The following is a 15,598-nucleotide window of genomic DNA, read 5'->3' as shown; positions in this document are numbered from 1 at the left end:
AAGATCTTCGTTAAGGCCCTGAACTGGGATTGTGAAGCATTTAATCATCTCAGAAAACTATTTCCAAGACTCAGTGAGGCCAAGGTGAAAGAAGGTATTTTTACGGGACCTCAAATCAGAGACGTGTTAAAGGGTACCACATTTGCTTCTAAGCTTAATGAAAAAGAAAGTGAGGCTTGGGAGGCCTTTCAAGAACTATGCAGTAACTTTAGGGAATCATAAGTCACCTGATAACAAAAACATTGGTGGACAGGTTAATTACTTCATTTCGTCAGATGGGATGTAATGTGTCCCTGAAGTTACACTTACTGCATAGCCACCTGGACTTCTTCCCTGAAATGTACAGCTTGGAGGTCTCTGACAAACACGAAGAAATGCTTCACCAGCAAAAATCTACCTTGGAGAGGCGCTACAGTGGTAAATAAAGTGTGATATATGTTGGCAGACTTTAGTTGGAATGTAACACATGAGACACCCTGTAGTAATTGACAGAGGAGTAGAAACACCAAGTGACACGTAAGTTTTAAACTTTAAATTTTTATGTAATTTAATTTGCATAATTTATAATGATTTCTAATGATAACGTGAAAATTATAGTGCATGGAGAATAGCATATTTGGGTGGATATTGAAACACCCCCCCCTCCTCCATGCAAACTGGTATGTCCTGTAGAAAAACAGGTTACGGATTCAAACTCAGGAGCTTGAAACCTATAGTTATCACCCATTTTGTTCGTGGGAGCGAAGAAAAGTTTCATTTTGTCAAACAGTGTAATCAATCATAGTGCTCCAAAAAGAACTCTTATTTATCAATAAAAAGTAGAATTAGTCACAATTAAAAGATCAATACTTCTATGTGAACAAATATTTGTCTAATGCCTCATTGTGACTGAGATTAAGATGTAATTTGAATTGCTTCAAGATATTGTTGCCCATTGTATTGTTTACTTTGACTAATATTCTACGACAGCAAAGAGTGTTTGTATTTGGTGAATTTTATCCACTAGATATTTTTACCACTCTCAAAATTCTTATTAGTCTTTAAAAATATAGATGTATGATTCAATTTTGGGAAAATCACACACAAGAGTACAGAAAAATAAAAGCATGCTTGCCTGAGACATGGATGAGATGTGGTTACTCAATTGACTATAGTGCATCATATTGTTAGTTCATCCTACTGCAATACCTAGACTTACTACCAACCTTGGATTCCCATAGTAGCCTTTTCAAAGTCTTCCGCCTTTTGCAGGTGATAATCATAGTCCCTGCTTTTTTGACCTTTACCCTACCATTCCTTCATCCACCAAGGTTCCTATGCAGATCCAAGGGGTTGTAATTCCATATGTTGGTACAGTAGTTTCTTATTCTGTAGTGATACAGGCAATAAATATCTAAGGAGTATAAAGAAGCATTCATTGCAGGCAAACAATAATTGCTAGTTTTACTTATACCACTGCCTATCTGACCTAAAGTACAGATGATATAAAACCCCTCCTAACGTACAAGAACTAAACCCTGAAACGATCGTGAACATACTAATATCAAAACATTCTCATTTTTGGTGCTTTTTTTAGTGGTGGATCGTGGGTAGTAACTGTATTAAATGTGTATTACTTTAAGCACACAAATACAACTTTTCAAGGCAATAATATTAATAATTTTACTAAGTTTTAAGGTTTACTAATGCATATGCCTCAAAATTGTATGTAACCAGCTCTACACTAACTGATCTCCATAAAAACTGATGTAATATCCACAAAATCTCAGTCCTCCTTATCTAGGTGTAAAATATGATAATCAAGTCTCCTAGGAGCAACAAATTCAGATGCTCCACAAAAAAATGGCATCTTTTGCTTTTTATTCTATCAGGGACACAGTAACTATTGATGCGTTATTGTCAATTTATGATAGTGAATTATACTTGAATGTGATGTCTAATATCCTTTACTGTAGCTCTCGAACCAATTACATAATAATCTTCAAAATTCATGGGAGGATTCTGTAGCTCATAGGTAAAATATCTACTTAAACAGCATGACTCTACTCTACTTCAAAAATTGACTTTATTACCTCACACTTGTGTGTTTATGTATGCTGAAAATGTTTGCACAAAAAAGAATATTTACAATTATGATGAATTTCTTCGTATAAATATTAATTCTTTCTTCGTTTGTACTGTTTTTATATCTAACATACTCATTGACATGTCATATATTTTTACACAAAAATCACTGGACCAATTTAAATATTATTATTATTATGATAATTACCTGAACAGAGGCTTGGGACACAGGGTCATTTGTGGCCCCATCAGTGCTGTCATTATGCACATATCCTCCTCCATCATCACTGATCTGATCTGCTTTTACACAATAGGACTCACATATTCCCATGCCACTCTAATAGATAGAGAATTATCACTTCATTGATATGGGTTTTCACCAATTGATACGAGAAGCAAAAGATCACAACCAAAACATCAAATGCATGCACAAATGAAAAACTCCCTGAATTGCTATTCTGACATCAAAGAGGAAGGCAGGATAAATTTATTGACCAACAAAATATAGGCCACCAAGTTACTCTGCCTTTTCAATAAACCATAGGAAAATCTTCCAAAGAATGAACAAATTTATCAGCAATATTTTGAGACATGATGGTCTCATGACATCATTCATCGGTAAGCAAGAATTTTTGTCTAAATTTCCAAACAAAAATGTTGATTTCATCCATTAAAGGTAACCATTACATTTTATTTCAATCAAAGTTGAATATACAACATGCTCCATCAAAATCAACTCATGGAAAATAATTGATGCCTCTCAACAACCAAGCCCAGCTAGCACACTCTCCGACGTTTATGTAAACGTCCAAGGCAACGAAGCGGCAACAGTTTCTCCTTTGGCGTTGCGCCGTGGATGATAGCAACATGACGGCAACGCGTTGCCGTGAAGTTGCTCAGTTTGGACGGCTGCTTCATATCCTATTTTATGTGAATTCATTCGCTCTAATTAACGATCTGCTGTAAATAAAATGTTAAACGACTTACGCAATTAACTTTGCATAATGTGTTTTATGGGATAAGTGGTATTTATTCGACGATTTTGTGGGTTTATTAATTAATATGTCTCCAAGTCACTCGGTGGCGATGGAAAAAGATTGAGATATTATAATATAAATGTCTCTCAAGGTTGATGGGTCTCTGGATATTCGTTATCATCGAAGTGATATTACTTAAATACGATTGATAATTCGATGTTGTACCATTACGATTCCTTCCTTTATGTGAAATTTAAGACTCAATCATATCGTCTGCTCACGACCGAGGCCATCCGAGACCATCATGCGCGCAACGCCGAAATGCACTTCGGGAAGAATGGAAGAATCCGTTATCCGCCGCCACCGTGAACACCATCATGGCATCTTACAATTAGTAAATTTGTTGATGTTGTGAATTCGTGCTTTAAGTTCGTCGCGATGCTTTTCTTCTTTTTGAGTAGTCGAAGGTCGGTTATGGTTCACTAAACCTTTAAATAGCTTTTTTCAATAACTTTCATTTTCACATAAATTGTTCAATAACTTCATCCATCAAACTTAACGTGGTTTCAGCTTCTCCATTTTCACTTTTCATTTAATTTCATCTTCATATCCGATCATCATATCCACCCGTCGTACTTTAGCCGTATTGTATTCGCAATTTTCACTGACGTGAATTTTCGTTTGTAATTTTCGCTAGCGTAAGTTTTCGCGAGTGATTTCAACTCCTGTTAAATCGTGATCATAGTGAGAATCAGTGTTCGGTGGTTATAAGAAGTTTTTTTGACTTTGGGAAGGGCAGTGCAAGTTAGAAGCCTCTTCGAGGGTATTCCACCATGACTCTAGGTCTATGAAAGGTAAGTCTAGACACAGTGTACTGTCGTTCATTGTGAAATTCGTTAACAGTACACTTATGTTTTCATTACCATTGCATTAGTTCTGTTGTGTTTCTGTTGAATGGATTGATGGATGTCTGGTGAGTGCTCTTACTGCGCGTTTGTTGGTTCACAATGGAACACTTCAGTTTTCTTTCCGTGGAGTGCAGTATTTACTGCATGTTGGTGAGAAGTCACCCCCTGTCCAACACCCTTGAAATTTCGAGTTTAGGAACAAAATTTAGTGGAATTGCTGTGAGATTTTTCCTCAGTTACTGGAGTATACAATCATTTAGTGCATCATTCTTAACTAGCCATTATTTACAATAATTAACTTTGCTTTCAATGGAATTTTATGATCTCATGTGTTTTAGTAACTAAAGAGTGACTCCTCATAGTCATGTTTTTTTCCCACTTTTTTCAGGATGCCTTGGCTTGTGGTAATAGTTCTTCCACATGAAAAATGTACTGGCCTCACAGTGCAGGCTGTTACATAGTCATGGGTGAAATTGGAGGCAGATAAGGTTGTTGAATATTACCCCAATGAGAGCTATAACTGGTCTTCAGTGTCACAGGTCATAAAATGGCTCTCAACTCAGTGAGGAATGGGATATCTTGGGCGTGAAGTTCTGCATGCACCATTTGGTGAGTTAGGGACAATATTTGTGAATATTGGTTTAGTTAAAAATTAGGATTAACATTTTCGACTTGCAAGAGCAGGGTGCTGTTTAAATGTATTCATAGGGGTTGTTTCATGGTATGTGTGAGAGCACTGACTTGGATGTACAATGTACATGTTACTAGTTTGCTAAGCCAAGTATTAATTTTTTTATTTTAGTTAAATTTGACATTGAGTGCATGCTTTGACATGTGTGGCAAATGGTGACATTGTAATATTATTATCTTCCAGAGACTGTTGTGGCAGCCATTGCTATTGAACAGAGATGGCTACTTGTGAAGATTCAGATGTGGAGGCATTTTTTTATTGCTGAAATTTAAAAAGACTGGGAAAGGAAAAGGACAAAAAAGAATTGAAAGTATCCAAATATAAGTAATTCTTCATTAATGGAGACTGATGATGATAGCATACTGAAACCACCATCACCAGGTAAATATTTGCACTTAATAATTTGCTCTTTTGAGTGCTTTAGCATGTGCACATATAAGTGTAAAGCTTATCTATTCTGTTTTCTGTTGCATGAGTGCCTCCTAAGAAGGGAAGGTTGCACTTAAAGATTCATCAAATAATGTTGGAGTAAAGGAGCCTGAAACTTCTCTATAGAATTGCAGTGTGTTTCTGAAGAATCAGTGAAGTCCAATTGTTAGAACCTGGTGCACCCAATGAGTTCAGGGGTAGGAATGAAGATTTCTTGGGATTTGCACCAAGTAAGGCTCTCCATATCTCCTCCCAACGTTTCCACAAGCAACTCACCCATCGTCTTTGGGGATTCAGGAATCCAAGGTTGGATTCCCAAATCGTGTGATTTCTGAATCCCTGAAGACAATGGGTGAGTTGCTTGTCGAAACGTTTGAAGGAAAATGGAAGACCTTACCCGGTGCAACTCCTGAGAATTTTAACTGTTATTGTTTGCTGGGAAAGAGCCTGAAAGAAGAGTATTTAGTTGGTATTTCACTTAAATTGTCAACTGTTTGACTTCATAGCCACCTTAGTATTGATATGCTCATGGTACTGTTTATAGATTATCACTTTGAGTCATGAAACTTTAGTTATGGTGCCATCATTACCTCCTTGTTGATATTTAATTTTATGATAACAAAGTTAATTACACTGGGATGTACTGAGAAATTTAAACATTTTATACCAATATGTTCAATGGTACTAAGCAATTACCATAGATAATTAATTGTCTGGTCATCTCATTTTTCAGATTTGTTTCATGAAGGAAAGATCTTCGAACATCATATTTAAGTGTAGTCAGAACTATCAAAGGGGGACTGGACTTTAAAAAACTGTCATCGACATGTGTTCTACCCTAATATAGAATGAGTTGGCTGTTTCTCTCTTTGAAGGGTCACTCAGAAAATATGATTGCCTTTGAAGTGCATTTTAGCTCCATTATAAATGTCATATTTGGTGAGTATTTTGTAATCATTGGTGCTTTTGATTCACTTGTGACGTTACGTCGTAAAATCTGGTTGATTTTTCACGTAAGTCCAGACAAGGGAAATACTCCAACCGTCGGTCACATGCTGGATCAGGGTAAGACTCCACAAACAAGAAAAACAGCTCACAAGAAAAAGGTAGCCAAAAACAATTTACGAGTTATTACCGTACGATATCTATTCAAAGTAGAGTATGCAAACAAATCAGAAGTATTACAGAAAACAATGATAGTAAATTCATGATCCCAAGGAAACATTACCAGCAGAAAATTGCTCTAAAAATCTCATGGCTCACAAGACATGTGACTCCCAGCAGGTCTCGACCAGAAAAAGGGCTTGCCTATGCAAGGCGAGACAGCATTTGAGGGGAGGGCTTCTTCCAGGGAGTGGAGGGGTAGCCAGGCGAATTCAACAACCGCCCACTGATGCGTCACTGCCCCTGCAGAAACGGCCGCTCCACAAAACACCATTCCCTGGTTTTGAGACAACAGCCAGCACCCAGAATTTTCCCCTCAACTTCTGGGTTGAGACATCAGAGGAATCGTTCATTGGAACACATGGAGGGGAAGGAGATACTGGGGTGAGGTGTTGGAGGGAGAGAGAGTTTGTGATAGGACAATGGTAAAACTTCTCACTCCAAGTGCAATACTAAGGCCTTAGCACCGATTTCCCCTTGCTTGCCAAGGAGAAGTATTTCTCCGCAGTAGTCCTATATAAGTCTTGCATTGCAGGTAGGTTGGTTCGGGGTTGGTTCGGGGTTGTTTCGGGGCTGTTTCAGAGGCTGATTCCAGAGGCTGAGTTTCCAGAGGCAGGGTTTTCAGAGACAGGATTTTGCTACAGGCCTTTTGCGCGAAAAATCCTTTGCGCGAAAAAACCTTAGCGCGAAAAGTTCTTGGCGGGAGAAGTTCTGCGGATAAGTTCGGAGGAAGTTCGAGGAAGTTCGAGGAATTTCTGGGGGGGGGTACCAGAAATTTTTGGGGGGGGGACACTAAAAAATGCCACATCCTCTGTGGGAAAATGACCACAAAAATTGCTTGAACTTGTGGACAAAGACACGTCCACCAAGAACTGATTAATGCCAGGAAAACTTATCGAGGCATCACAGGTTCACTGGTTTTCACTGGATGAACCCCCACTGTTTAACTCCCCATGAATTTCACAAAAACCATTATTCAGTGGTTAGAATTGAACTGAATAAAAAAGTTTATTGATTGAGACAATAGTTTTCAAGAAATATCACTCAAAAATAGTTTTGACAAGAACATACATTTTTATCACTCTGTAAATAATAACCTCAGAAGTGATGTTTGGAATTCAACAGAATTCTTAAGTGAGTAACATGACATAATTACAAGAGTGAGACAAGAAATATTGCTGAATTGATATAGAGTAGATTATTTAGTATTACATAGCAAGAAAATGAAATTAATAATCAATATGTCATAATGTGATGCTTGTTTCGGTGAACAGTGAATCAAAATTACAAATAATTATCATCAGCAACCAGAAGGAACTGGGAAGATTTTTATTGGTATAACACCAGGATATCTTTACCAAACTCAAATGTTCCTTTTCTCATCAGAGATATTTTGTGGTTTTTTTAAAACCAAGTAAAGCAATACAAAAACCAACCACTTAGTAAATGGGCAAGATTGGGTTGGTGAAGCAGTTGGGTTCATCAGAACCCTGGGTTGTCCCATTAGTTGGGTTCAACCACCTTATCAAAAATCAACGATTGACAAAAATGGGTTTTAACTTCTACCCAAAATTCATATTGCAACCCAAGAGAAAGTTAGGGTCGACCAACAAAATATATACCCCATATTATATAATCATTAAGTACAAGTTTATTCAAAAATACGGTTATTCACTAAATAATTATTAGTTATCAAAATACCAGCAAAAATATTCAGCATAATATGTGTCTCACTTAATTAATATACATTGGCATTAGTATTTCTCCCATTTAAACCCTCCATGTTTGTAAATATTATCAGTCCATAATTAATTATCAATAAAGAATCCTCCAAAATTCAACAAGATTACGTAAATGACAATAGATTGCACTAAATTCCTCGATTTTCCAATAATTATTAATATTTACAAGGCATATGGTATTCATGTCAGCTATTGAACAAGTACTGACTAAATTTAATCAAGATGTGTATATATATCTCTCAGTATTAATTAAACAAGTCAAAAGGAATCATAGGCGATGCTAACAAAATGAGAACTGCATATTGCATCAACAAAAGAAATCACTCTAAATTTCACTCTTCAATTAACAATAGAAATGAGAGCTACATGCTGGTTGCGACAAGATGAAAGTTCATACTTGTCGGGCGATGAAGGTCGCAACTCAACGCCAAAAGCCACACTAAAGCACAGTAGGCAGTCTTAAGATCAGCTGATCAATTCAATCACTCAGCCATCGATAGAATATTGAACACTGCAAAATCACGACACTTATCACTGTCCAGAATTGTGAGAATGTCCATAAAGTCTTGGTGGAGGAAAGGTGACACAAAACACAATTGAATCTTAATAACTGGGGCCACCTCCACAGCTTATCTGGAAACGAGCCATCTCGGGGATTTCCCCCCAAGTTAATCTCCCGTCCTCTCCCTCCAAGCACCCATAATTCCTCCACCTTACCCCATCTCACAATCACAGTAGACCAACACTAAATTACATGAGTGAATTAAGCAGATGAGAATAAGCAAGTACAATACAATATTTCAGAACAATTTCAATTACAAGCATAGAAATAGACTTATTATTCATTAATCAAAACAATATTATTAGAAATCAATAGAAATACAACACCGAAATCAAGCATCAAATAGTATTTGAGAGAGCAAACATTAGCATTCATTGAAAAAAAAAGAATAAAAAAAAATCAATGATATTTCTCTCCTTTTAATTACTGGAATTAGCAATGCCACCATGATATGCCTTTAAATGAGAAACATGACAAATTTTCTCTTTCCCAGGAGAAACTTCCAGAATAACTGTTACAGGAGAGAGATACTTTTTAAGGACGAAAGGTCCTTTCCACAGAGGTTCCAGTTTTGCCATTTTCTGTTCACCTTTAGAACTGACAGGATGGTTTTTGCAGAGAACAAGATCTCCCACACAGAAAGTGATTTGGGAGTGAGATTTATTATAGGATTCTTTATACCTGTTTCTGGCCTTTTTTAAATTAGCAATAACATGATTCAGACATGCTTGTCTGTCATTATCGCTGAGATCATTCTCGAATAAAGATTTTGGAATGTCCCACTGATTAATTAAAGGATGCTTAAGTTCTCTGCCGAAAATTATTTTGGCAGGAGAATAACCACTGCTCTCATGAGAGGCAGTGTTCAAGGCAAAATTTAAGTCAGCAAGCATAGTCCCACATATGGTGAGCATTATTGCACAAAATAGCAAGTGCAGATTTTAGATTTCTATGCAATCTCTCTACCTGATTAGAACAGGGATAGTATGGAGAAACAAAAATTTGCTTAACCCCCAGTTGCAAACACATCTCCTTAACGGCATGAGATTTGAAAACTTGTGCATTATCAGAAACCAAATATTTTGGAAAACCGAATTTTGGAAACACTCTTTGAGTGAGTATTGAAACAACCGAACCGGCCGTAGCCTTGCGAACTGGCTCAAGAAAACAAAACTTAGAAAATCCATCAATAAGAGAAAGTACATATTGGTGTCCACCTTTAGTCAGAGGTAAAGGACCCACAAAGTCAATATAAAGTCTTTCCCAAACATCAGAAGGATTGTGCGACGATAGCATGCCAGGAGGTGGAGCATTTCTGGGTTTACAAGTTTGACACAGATGGCATTTTCTGACCATGTCATAAACCTCTTTTTTCATGTCCTTCCACCAAAAGTGTCTGCTAATCTTATCATAAGTTTTAGCCATGCCCAAGTGAGCAGACATACTAGAGCAGTGAAAATATTGAAAAATCATAGGCCTCAAGACCGTAGGCAAAACAGCTCTTCCTCGCTTAATTTTAGAATTCCCATAACATAATAGCTGTCCCTTCAGAAAATAGTTTTTGTCGTTCAAGGAATTATTATTAATCTGATTGAAAATATCCTTTAGAACGAGATCAGTTTCTTGGTGTTTTCGAATGTCGACAAATGACAAAGGCAATTTATGTAACACACAAGAATAAGGAACAGCTGACTCCTTATGAGTGTTAGATTCCACATCTAAATGACTATTTGTAGATGAGGATGGCTCAATGCGAGAAAGACAATCTGCGACAGAATTAGATGCTCCTCGAACATGATGCACAATGAATTTATAAGAGGATAATTTAAGAACCATCCGGCCTAATTTGCCCAACTGCTTAGGATGAGAGAAAAGCCATGTCAAGGCACCATTATCAGTGTACAAGTGAAATGGTTTTACTTGTAAGTAAACACTGAATTTTTGAATTCCAAAATGAATTGCGTGACACTCCAATTCATAAGAAGAAAATTTACGTTCATGTTCCAAGAGTGCCTTACTAGCGAAAGCCACAGGGACAAAATCACCATTTACTTTGTGATTCAAAACGGCACCAACCGCCAAATTACTGGCATCGACAAATAAATGAAATTCCTCGTCAAATCGAGGGAAAGATAACACTGGTGGATTGGTGAGAGCTTTCTTCAACTGGCAGAAAGCCTCATTTTCAACGGCTGTCCATTGAAAAGGAACATTTTTACGTTTCAAGCGATTCAGTGGCATAGAAATTTCAGAATACCTTGGAATAAACTTGCAGTAAAACCCACAAAGTCCAATGAATCTGGCCACTTCCTTCACATTTCTGGGAACTGGGAATTGTTCAATTGGTCTCACTCTCTCAGGATCAACTTGCAAGGTTCCATTTGTGATGAGATGGCCCAGAAAAGTGAGTGATTCCACACCAAGCTTAACCTTGTCCTCGCACACCGTCAAACCGGCACTGCGTAGTTTGTTGAGGACAGCATTAACATGAGATACATGGTCTTCAGCAGACTTGGAATAGATACACAAGTCATCAATATATGGATAGACACATGAATATTTGAAATCGCCCAATACTTCATTAATGAGACGAGTGAATATTTGAGGAGAATTTACAAAACCAAATGGCAATCTATTATACTGGTACACTCCGAACGGCGTCACAAAAGCAGTTAATTTCTTAGAATTCTCAGATAATGGTATTTGATGAAAGGCAGAATTGAGATCAAGAACAGTAAAATATTTTGCATCAGCAAGATATTGGAATGCATGTTCAACAGAAGGTGTAGGATAACCGTCCGATTTAACAACTTTGTTCAACTTACGGTAATCAACCACTAATCTTTCAGATCCATCCTTTTTAGGCACTAGAAAAGCTGGCGAACACCAGTTTGAATTGGAAACCTCAATCACTTTCTTATCAAGTAAAGATTGGATGTGCTTCTTCATTAAATTTGCCTTTGGAGGTGACAATGAGTAAGGATGGGATCGAATCGGAGTAGAATCTAGCAGTTCAATTTCGTAGGTCATAACAGATGTGACCCCCAATTCTTGAGAAATCACATCAGGATACTTTGACAATAAACCCTTCAACTCATCACACAGCGTGAATTCAGTGGACGACAGAACATGTGATTCGGATGAGTTACTAACTGGCGCCGATTTAAACGCTTCGCAATTGTCCGTAAAAGAAAAAAGAGAATTCGGGGCAATTTCAAAACTGACGTTCGCCGGACGAATAATCATCTTTGAATTACAAATGAAATCCACACCCAGTAACACGGGAAATGGGATTTTAGCTAGATAAAACACGTGGTTCCAAGAAAACTTGCCTATTTGAACCTTGAGTGAGACAGAGGAATTAATATGAAAAGGCTGCCCCGACACCGTGATTAAATCGACGTCAACATTTTGACGAATAATTTTTCTCCGGCAACATTTCAGAGAAGCAAAGAAATCTTCATCACACAGTGAAACTGAACACCCAGTGTCAATTAGAGCCTGGCATGGCATAGAATGAAGATTAATAGATAATATTGGCAATCGAGTCGAACACTTGTCACGGACACTCATCAAACTCACGGCAGGCTGAGTAAATCGTCGTCTTTTGCGACACTCGTTCACTTTGTGGCCAGGTTTATGACAGTAAGAACAATTAATAGGAAAAGAAACTTCCCTAGGCGCACTGGAAGAGGCAACAGAAGACGGATTCCTAGAGATACGATGGAAAGTGTTGGAATATTCAGCACAGTCCATTAAATGTTTAGAAGCCTGCGTGATAACAGAGTCCAATTCTACAAATGTGTTAGGCTGATTTGAGAACATAATTGCAGATTTTGTTAAAGGATTTAACCCTTGAATAATGAGTCGCACAATAGAAGACTCGGAATACTGCAAACCCAGCACCTGAGTGGCATTACGCACAGAACACACGAAATCGTGGGGCGTTTCGCGAGGGAACTGAAATCTCTTAACTTTCGTAGTGATCAAACGATCAAACTCTCTGTCACTAACAATTCTAGCCCAAACTTTTTCTGTGATTTGAGACCATGCGAGATTCAAGTTTAACATAGACAACCAAAAATGACGAGAGCTGGCAGGTAGTTTAGATACTACAAGGTACAATAACGTTGACAGAGGAACCAAAGACAAAGAAACGATTTCATTAACTTTTAACATGAAATTAAACCAATTCTCACTGTTTGACACTTCAAATGGCGGAAAATCACTGAGTAATTGTTTGACAATTACTAACCCTTCAGAAACTGGCAATGTCTGAGAAGCAGACATTTCGTGAGAGACGTGAAAATCACTGCTTTCCTCGTGCGTTGGGCGAGGTGGAACCACTTCTAAAGAAGATTCCCGTTCATTATTAGAAACTTCACTTCCTACGGACACATTAGCCGTACCCCTGGCCTTACGATCCTCGCCCGTGGTTAAATAAGTTTTTTCGTACGGGTTGTCAGTATTACCTCCAGGCATTTTGAGAAGTGAAGTGACGACAACGAGAAAAAGAGAGAGAAAGAGCGAGATATAAAACTATCTATCATTACTGGAAGAATCCAATAGGAAAAGAGGGGTGCGAGAATAACTAGCTGCTATCCAAACTATCAAGAACATTACGAGCATTACGAACATTAATGTCAAATGGCATATGACCACGAGGAAAAGTCGGCAACACTAGTCACGTAATCCCACACGAACCAAAAAGCACTTAATGGAACATAAAATAACTCACTTTTAAGAGAAGAAACAACCAGAAACTGCAAAAAGTGGAGAAATAGTGGAGAAATGTCAGCATTGTCCAGCACTCGGAGACCTCGACGAAAGGACAGGAAATCGAACCACGCTCTGCTACCAAAATGTGACGTTACGTCGTAAAATCTGGTTGATTTTTCACGTAAGTCCAGACAAGGGAAATACTCCAACCGTCGGTCACATGCTGGATCAGGGTAAGACTCCACAAACAAGAAAAACAGCTCACAAGAAAAAGGTAGCCAAAAACAATTTACGAGTTATTACCGTACGATATCTATTCAAAGTAGAGTATGCAAACAAATCAGAAGTATTACAGAAAACAATGATAGTAAATTCATGATCCCAAGGAAACATTACCAGCAGAAAATTGCTCTAAAAATCTCATGGCTCACAAGACATGTGACTCCCAGCAGGTCTCGACCAGAAAAAGGGCTTGCCTATGCAAGGCGAGACAGCATTTGAGGGGAGGGCTTCTTCCAGGGAGTGGAGGGGTAGCCAGGCGAATTCAACAACCGCCCACTGATGCGTCACTGCCCCTGCAGAAACGGCCGCTCCACAAAACACCATTCCCTGGTTTTGAGACAACAGCCAGCACCCAGAATTTTCCCCTCAACTTCTGGGTTGAGACATCAGAGGAATCGTTCATTGGAACACATGGAGGGGAAGGAGATACTGGGGTGAGGTGTTGGAGGGAGAGAGAGTTTGTGATAGGACAATGGTAAAACTTCTCACTCCAAGTGCAATACTAAGGCCTTAGCACCGATTTCCCCTTGCTTGCCAAGGAGAAGTATTTCTCCGCAGTAGTCCTATATAAGTCTTGCATTGCAGGTAGGTTGGTTCGGGGTTGGTTCGGGGTTGTTTCGGGGCTGTTTCAGAGGCTGATTCCAGAGGCTGAGTTTCCAGAGGCAGGGTTTTCAGAGACAGGATTTTGCTACAGGCCTTTTGCGCGAAAAATCCTTTGCGCGAAAAAACCTTAGCGCGAAAAGTTCTTGGCGGGAGAAGTTCTGCGGATAAGTTCGGAGGAAGTTCGAGGAAGTTCGAGGAATTTCTGGGGGGGGGGGGGTACCAGAAATTTTTGGGGGGGGGGGACACTAAAAAATGCCACACACTCCTCCCATATCTTGGAATAGAGTTGAATGAAAAAAGCTTAAGTAAATAGAAATGCTTTTAAGTGTGTCAGAGTAACATCTAATTCCATTATAATTACTTTGCAGAGAATGTAAAAGCCAAAAATGAGCCTGATTTGATACAATCAGCATGAAAACAAGCATCAGGGAATGATTCCAGGCCTCAAAATACAGAACAAAGAAAGGGAATAAGAAACGAGAAAGTGTTCTGAAAGGCAGCTGGAAGGGGATCTCGAAGAAGCATTATTCTTCCAATTTGCCTATCTCGGAACCTGCTAGTGTGGAAGGGCAGTTTGGCTTGTTATCTCATTACATGATTGTGGGATAAGGTGGGGTCAGCATATGATCACTGTTATGACAGGCACAGCCAGATATGCCATTAATACTCCTGGATCTTTGTCTCACAAGGGGAGAGTAGGAATGTTTCTTTGCCTTCTTAAATGCCATATTTTTTTATGATTTTCAGAATGCCAAATGCTGGTAGGAATAGGTCCAAGTTTGGTTCAATAGCCTTTCATATAGTTGAAATAAATTAATTTTAGTTCTTTTTTTTTCCATTGAACCTAACTTAAATACTACAGAATGCCCTACCCTTAAACAGCTCCATTGGTGAAGTGGCGAAGGTTAATCTTATTCCATATATGGAGGCATAAAATGCTGTAGCAATGCTAGGGTGCGCTTGTTGCAGTGATCTGCTTCCTTATTGTCAGATAACATAGCAAGTTCATATTATGGCATTCATAATCACGCTTGCTATGGCAGTGAACAAGTGAATGTGTAAATTAGATGAAGAAGACTTCTTTAAGAATAACATTACCTAATTACCATGTGCTGATGTTCACTGTCACCACAAGCATGAATGTGAATGTCCTAGTATAAAATCGCTGTGTTCCATGGCAATTAGGAAGGTGATCACTAAAAGGAGAGGCCACATTAAAATGTGCACACCAGGGTTGCTATTGCATTTCATGCCTCTATGTTCGGAATAAGAATTCAATATATTATGTCAGATACAACTTTTAAAATATTCCCTTGCCCGTCAGTACCTGCTGCAATAGAAAATTTGAAAATAAATTAAGTCAAGACTCAACGAAGTTGAATGCAAGTTTCTGTTAATACCTCAACCCCAACTGTACAATTAATGATGTAAAACTAATATTTGTTGATTCTTTATTT

General features: G+C 38.3%; 1 long non-coding RNA gene across 4 annotated transcripts; it reads left to right on the top strand.

Annotated features, from left to right (window-relative positions):
- Positions 1-3,121: 3,121 nt before the first annotated feature.
- Positions 3,122-14,577, top strand: LOC124173218. 4 transcript variants are annotated; one of them, XR_006868455.1, is made up of 6 exons: positions 3,122-3,895; positions 4,338-4,558; positions 4,824-5,021; positions 5,128-5,266; positions 5,803-6,008; positions 14,510-14,577. It is a non-coding gene; the product is annotated as an uncharacterized LOC124173218 (long non-coding RNA). The 4 variants fall into 4 exon arrangements; XR_006868456.1 differs by having other exon boundaries at positions 5,117-5,266; XR_006868457.1 differs by lacking the exon at positions 5,128-5,266.
- The last annotated feature ends 1,021 nt before the right edge of the window (positions 14,578-15,598 follow it).

Source organism: Ischnura elegans (assembly GCF_921293095.1).
Source record: "Ischnura elegans chromosome 13 unlocalized genomic scaffold, ioIscEleg1.1 SUPER_13_unloc_4, whole genome shotgun sequence".
NCBI lineage: Eukaryota > Metazoa > Arthropoda > Insecta > Odonata > Coenagrionidae > Ischnura > Ischnura elegans.
Note: the sequence above shows the minus strand (reverse complement) of the source record. Positions and strands in the feature narration are given on the sequence as shown.